Source organism: Poecilia latipinna, unplaced genomic scaffold (assembly GCF_001443285.1).
Source record: "Poecilia latipinna isolate Pla-1442-1.1 unplaced genomic scaffold, P_latipinna-1.0 Scaffold3547, whole genome shotgun sequence".
NCBI classification, from domain to species: Eukaryota; Metazoa; Chordata; class Actinopteri; order Cyprinodontiformes; family Poeciliidae; genus Poecilia; species Poecilia latipinna.
Window position 1 is genome coordinate 11320 of NW_015116163.1, and position 7377 is coordinate 18696.

The window sequence follows — 7377 nt, forward strand, 5'->3', positions numbered from 1 at the left end:
TGAAGATATTAAATAATACAATGTATAATATACAATAAAATACAATGACTTAAATCTTATTGTATAGACTAGGTCATCAAATCGGTACGTTGCCTGTAGAGATTTTTAATGTCTAGCAGGTGTCAGTATTCAGTGACACAGTATCGCCACAGTTATCGATACAGTTTTGCTATGGGTCGAAACTCTTCACAACGCCTCATCTACCCATCACTAGTCCATACTGTATAGTCTATATGGAAGCATATGGTCCATAGTATATAGACTATGGTCTATATAGAGTGGTATAGTGTACTGTATTACTCTGGTAGTATGGACTATAGTAGTACAGTCCATACTCGGATCATATAGTATGAACTATATAGTCTATACACTATGCTATCTATAGTCCATATCTTGTCTGTGGTTGTTTAGTATGCTTTGAGCCCTGACTGAAAAATGAAAGTTTGCAGTAACTCAATGCTCATGTTGCTGGTCCTGAAAAAGTCACAAAAATACTAAAAGTATCCACAGTGGATACTTTTTATTAGATTTCTTCAATTTCAGCAGAGTAAAGGTTTGCTTTAATGGGCAATCTAGTCAAGGTATAAGCTGCCTGCAGTCGGTTGTCCCTAATCTTTCCTTAACCCTGAGTGGGATAATGCGGATCCATGGGGTGGATGGAAATGTACAAATTTGACAACCTGTACAATGCTGTTCTCTTTTTCTCCTCCCTGATGTTTTTCTCTTTCAGTTCCATTTAATCTTTCAAATGAAAAAGGAGTTTGTTTGTTTTCAGCAGGTGCGCCAGACTTTCCTTGAACTTTTCACAGCTTTTTTCATCACAGGTTCAACATCCTCAAAACTCACGCAGCATACTAGTTCCATGGCAACGACTGCATCGTTCCTCACCTCTTCCTTCTTTGAAGAGTGTTGAAAGAATATGACGACCTATTCACTAGCCTGGGGATGTAGAATTAGGTAAGACATACAAATCCATTTTTCTGCGCAGTACAAAATAGATCCAACTGCAGCTTATCTACCTTTTCAACATTATGTGAACTCCTTTGACAGTGGCTGACATTTGCAGTAAAAGATGGTTTTTATATGACAAAGATTTGAAGACCTCTTTCTGATGTTTTATTACGTCTACCTTTTTCTTCAGTTCCACATTTCTCTCAGTGAAGACATTTTATAATAAGTAAATCAGTCCTTGGATTTTTTTTGTAAATACTGTATGCAATGCTTTTACAAAAGAAAAAGACAAGGTGAAATTTCAGCAACTACGCTTAGTATGAATCTGGGCATACTGACTGTATCTGTTCAGAGAGGGCCTCTGAATCTGGTGATCCTCTGCCAGGTGGAGGATAGCTCTGTGATCTGGATGAGCTTCTGGTGGAGGGCTTTTGGGTGGATGGTGTTAAAGACCAAGCAAAACAATTCCTGGCATAAGTCTAAGTGGTTGAGGTGGTGCAAGATGAAGTGTGGTCCCATATTTATGGCCCAGAGGTAAATGTTCTGTACCAGGTCCCCAACACATTCATTTACACACTGATGGTGACAAGCTACTGGATAGTAACCCCAATTACTGTCAGAAGCTGTAGGCCAGGTAGGTGAAGTGTCTTGCCGAAGGACACAACGACAAAGGCAGATGGAGCGGGAATTGACCCACCAACCCACCGACTGCAGGGCAAAGTCCCACCACCATCACGACCATTGTTCCACCAGAGGGAGCCTGCAATGTCTTTCAGACGCTTCAACACTAGTCACTCCAAAGATGTCATGACCACACATGGGGCCATAGGTTTTCAGCTGTTTACATCCCTGATGGTGGAGGGCATAGAGCAGGTGGGAACCTCGCAGCTCTTCAAACTTGCTGCAGATCTGAGTGAAGACGGGGCCATTTGGTCAAAGCTGTGAGATTAACTCTGTTAGGTCTTGAAGTTTTCCTGGTCTTCTGATGCTTAGGTTCACATCATCCTCTGAGATCTTTAGGTCAGTCAAGGAGTTTGAGGACAATAGGGTATTTTGTGCATGAAGAATGGAAGCTGTTAAAAAACAACTATTTTGCAGATAAACTGCATAAATTCGGTCATCAAGGCGTTATCTTTGTTACTGTGCAAATTATGACATTTTTGTGTAAACTTATTTAATTCTCTAATATTTGGCCTAACCCTCTTCATGCTGAAGATTATTTACTGCAGTTGAATTTTTCTATTGGTTACAAAGGGATCAATCAGCATGGTTCATGTCAGATACACGCCCCCATGGTGAGTCAGGAGTTGGAATTGCAAGCATGGTGAGCGTTGATTGTGTTTTTCAGTTTGGGTCACAAACCAAAGGGTACCACCTTCCCCCATCAATTGTGTCCAGATCCTGAAGCACCAAATCATCAACAGACCGTCACACTACCACCACCGACTTTGACTACAGGTATGATGTTCTGTTTAGCCAAGTTTTAACCGTAAACAAATTGTCCAAAAACTTGCTCTTTTGTTTGATTACTACACAGAAGAGCATTCAAGAAGTATGGGAGATCATCAAAATGCTGCAAGTAAATGTAAGATTGTTCGTTGTTCTTTATCAACAGTAACGTTCACCTTGCTCATATGGAAGCCATATTTGCCAAGACTGTCTGATTGCTAGATGAGGAACAATTAATCCTGGAGTTCCAAAGCGTCAAAACTTTGCAGACTGACTGCTGTCAATGATTTTCTTTCACACTTGTTCTTTGTAGGTGAAAATTGACATTTATTTAGTAACCCAGGCCTCACAGCATGTTTTGGACATATGACATTTTCTGTGATCTACTCTGTTGGACTTTTAGGGAACTGCTTGACTTTTATGTTATTTAATCAGTTCGGTTGTTTGCTAGCAGTAGAGCAGAGGAACACGTGTCTGTTATGAACGCCGCATTCCAGGTCGAGTTCTTCGACGCAATGCCTGTAAGTAGCAGCTTATAGCCTACTTCAAAACGAGCCTTTATGTTAACATATGAGAAATGAATATGTTTACGTTACATTTCCTCAATGGAATATATACTAGTCAGTCCCAGTGACCGATTGATTGAGGTTTAGAGGTTTGAACATATGAGCTAATCAGCTTCTTAACTCTGTGTACTCTGGTGTACCTCCACTAAATAATAGAAAACTGGGAAATGATCTAATCTATAGAAAGAGAGAGAGAAAAAAGTGAAATGTGTCTAAGAAAGATTTGGAGAAACATAATCAGGATATTAAGAGATGTGTCTAACAGTTAGCGTGCGGCTTGCCCTGCACATAAACTTCAGCCAGACAGTGTGGTCCTCATGCCTCCTAGTAAGAGAAAGCTGGGTTAAAAGGGGGCTGTGTGTTTTTACTGTCATATTGTGTGTTTGTGAACCATCTGGTCTCCACAGGGATCAGCCAAACGGTGTGGTACGTGAGCTTGACAGAAGTCAGAAATTTTTCTTGTTCATTTCACCTGTGGGACGATTGTACAGTCTTCTACCAGATGTTTGCTTGGGATTTGATTGAACTTTTGATTTGTAATGGTCTGTTGTCGAATTACAAACTTTTCTGGAAGGATCCTTAGTTTATAGTGATGGTCTCCTTGACATAGCAAGTTTTGGTTTTTCTTGTATCATGTTTGAGTGAATTACAGGTGCAGGGCATCATGATGTTTTTTTTAAAGCAGGGCATGGCGTTTTGCTTTTTCAGATCTTTTTCCCCCACTCCGAGTTGTGGAACATAAATTCTACTGGCCAGGGAGTAATCAAACCTAATAACCTTGTTATTAACCTTATTAGGTTTCACTTGCATTTCCTAAGTAATAATACGTTACCTTGTTATTAAAGGAAACAAGGTAGCTTGTTTCCTTTAATAAATTGTCCTTTGAAAACTGCTTTGTTACTCATGTGATATTTGTCTGGTATAGAAATCTGTTTGATTTAAAACATTTAAATGTGACAAAAACGTAAAAAAAAACAGAAGCAATCATTAAATTAGTGTATATCTATAGTTAACTACAAAAAGCGACAGTTCATATGTTCAAATGCCAAATTCAATCTATGCCTTGAAATTTTGCTCTAGCTTTATTATTCCATTATTGACTTTTCTAACCAAAGGAATATTATATTTTTATGCTTCATTATAAAGATAGTAAAATAATAATAAAATCAACTTACGTTCCATCATTTATAATACCATGAGAAGCCTGGTGTAATATTTAATACTTAACAAATACAGCAACACTTTTCACCTCTTGGTTTTTAAAAATGTAAACTGCTGCATTCAGGTACAGATAATCTCAGTACATGAATATACCAGTTGTAATCTCCTGTGTTTAACAGCATTCCCTCATGTGTGCAATCCCATGGTGCACTTGTTAAACTTCTCAAGTCTCCATGTTCACATTGTTCATGGCACAGAGGGCAGATTTGCCTCTGGCATGCTCATAGCACCATCCAAGAGTCTGCTCATTATGCTTCCCCCCTACAACAAGTCGGGTGGCCCCAATGAAACGGGAAAGCATGGACAACAACCCACAGAGTCCGGTCCAGAAAGAGGTCTGATCTGTGGGCATAGTGAGAGCGCTGCAGAGATTTAGCTAGTTGATTGTTTTTTTCAATTAGCTTTTTTTTTTTAATAATAAAAAAAAGTAAAATGAAAGGTAAACTGCAATACACAACAGAAAACAATCAGGAGTAAAATTAAAAAAAAAAAATCAATGGTAAGAGAAGTAATTGAATCCAACGTTTCACATAGTCTGATGCCAAACACATAATGACATGATGTAAAAATCAGTGTTTCTCCACCGTAGCTTTTATTTTCAGGCTAACAAATGCAATGCAACACAACACTTCACATGGAATAATCGACACCTGCGAGTCTCACTGATCTCCTCATAGTGCTTCCATACTGAGTTGTGTTATCAAGAATGATTTATGTTGGCATATTAAATGATTACCTCAAAAGGCATATTTGAATAAAAATGCCCGCCTGCTGAAATTCACGAGCATGAAGAAAGAAAAAAAATCTCACCCACACAAAACTCCAAATAAACATTTTACAACTTCCACACTTTTGATCAGTCGTTGATTTGTCATTGAGGTGGTAGTCTTACTCCCGCTTTTACTCCAAGATGTTTCTAGGATATAAATCAAGCTGCCATTTTTGTTTTGTGTTTTTGCCGTCGCCAAATGATACAAAACCTTACCCACAGAAAGAGGCCCATAGTAGAGATTGCAGGCCACTGTTCATGCATTGTGTAACGCAGCAAAGACACAGCAGGACGTGAAGCAATGTAATTATTCTTTTTCACATGGTATGATAAATCACTGCACATGGAGCTGAATTTCCTGTAGGTTCCACTCTGGGAGGTTGTGGCATGTCACGGTGTGAGAAAGAAAACTAACACTTCTTTTGCTGGGTTGCACAGTTTGTCACCAGCTGGTGTGATGGATCTTTGCAGTTGCAGCTATAATTTGACCGCACAGTAACACCCTCATTAAACGATTTCCTTCCCCTGCTAGGTGTGACAGGTCTAGCTAGCTGATCTTGTAAGTTATGGTCGTACATAATCGGTTTTATTATTTCTCAGCTGTCATCTCTGTCTCTACAAATGATGATCCAAAAATAATTTCGCTATAATGAAAAGACTTAGCTAAACTCATGGAAAGTAGCAGATAGCCCAGTTTCCTGACTTCTTTATGTTTCTGTGTAGCTGCCTTTCCATTACAAATGTACACAAATCTTGTGATTTGTGTGATTTTTCTTATCACACAAATCACCTGATTCATGTGATCTATTTAGAAATAGATGTACCTCTGTGAAGTACATCGATCTATGCGGCTGAAAAACCATCCTGGAGCAAAAAATTTTGATTACCGTATTTTCTGCACTATAAGGCGCACCGGATTATAAGGCGCACCTTCAATGAATGGCCTATTTTAAAACTTTTTTCAAATATAAGGCGCATAGAATAGACGCTACAGTAGAGGCTGGAGTTATGTCATGCATCCACTAGATGGAGCTGCACTAACGGGAATGTCAACAAAACAGTCCGACTCCGGTCGGCTGGGGCGTGGCCGGACGATGGTCACCCTTCTCCGTTCGCGCACAGCATGTTCATGTAGAACGTGGTGCTAAATGACCTACAGACGTCCTGATTCTAGATGGTCTGTAGGTAGATAGGTCAGTCAAAGTTTATTAATAGATTACAAACCATTGTTCTGACAACTATCCCAGCATGCACCGCACGCTTCTTCTTCTACAGATGAAAATGAAGTCGGCGGCTGCTTACCATAGTTGCTAGACCTGATGTGGCTCAATATTGGTCCATATATAAGGTGCACCGGATTATAAGACACACTGTCGGCTTTTGAGGAAATTGAGGGTTTTTAGGTGTGCCTTATAGTGCGGAAAATACGGTAAAAAAATTGGACTTTTTTCCTAAATTGTCATGTTTCTATTAAGCCAAGTTATTTTCATAATTTTAATTTATGCAATTCTATAGTTAAAAGAAATACAGCGATTTTTGGGTTAAGAGTTTATGGCTAAAGTTTAGATCTGACCTGCAGTAGTGTTCAGGCAGGAAAGTCCCAATGAGACACGTCTTGTTTTCTGGGCAGTCAACATGGTGGCATAAACATAAACTAACCTTTGAGGAAGAACATCAGAAAAGTCATGAAAGTAAAAGACATAAGCAAAGCATTTCAAAAATACTGAAGCAAATTACACATTTTGTTTGAGTTTATTCCATAGACTTTAGCACAAAATAAAAAGACAGTTTTGCCTAAATCGGTTGCCACTGTGGAGAATTCTCAGAGCATTTTTAAAATTGTGATCTAGGATTGTGAATAAATTACAAAAAGTTTTTCATATAAGTTTTCTTTATTTACCCAGGAAGAAATCCCATTGAGATTAAAAACATCTTTCTCATAAGAGTCCTGCTAAGAGGCAACAACAATTAAAACAGTTCAAAGAAAATGACAAGCTATAATAAAACAGGTGTGTGTTCTTGGATCAGCCTCAGGAACTTTTAGTTTGGAAGTAAAAGCACTCGGTGAGATAAATTCAGTTCATTTCAAAAGTTTTTTGGTACACAGTGAAGAAAAGCCTTCTTACCCAATCGAGTCTGAACAAAAGGGACAAGAAGAAGGAGGCAGTTGTGTGAGCAAAAAGAACCAGTCAACATTATCAGTGCAATTGCAGAAGTCTAAGTAATGTCTTGTAAATAAAAGTTAACCAGTGGGAATTCCCTTAGGCAGCCAGGTCAGCTCATCACATCAGCACGTGTTGACGTTTTGTAGTTTGCAATGAAGAAAGGTAGAGGTAGTCAACCATCCTAGGACATTAAAAAGCAGTCAGATACCATAATCCAACCAGAAAACAAAGATGCAGTGACAAACTGCTTTTTAGA

General features: G+C 38.8%; 1 long non-coding RNA gene across 1 annotated transcript in view; it reads left to right on the plus strand.

The window, feature by feature from the left end:
- Nucleotides 1-2403, plus strand: part of LOC106941201 (uncharacterized) — a 6474-nt gene extending 4071 nt beyond the window's left edge. Inside the window, exons 2-3 of the long non-coding RNA XR_001423300.1 lie at nt 825-957; nt 2300-2403. This is a non-coding gene — a long non-coding RNA (uncharacterized LOC106941201). The remainder of the gene's footprint in view (nt 1-824; nt 958-2299) is intronic.
- The last annotated feature ends 4974 nt before the right edge of the window (nt 2404-7377 follow it).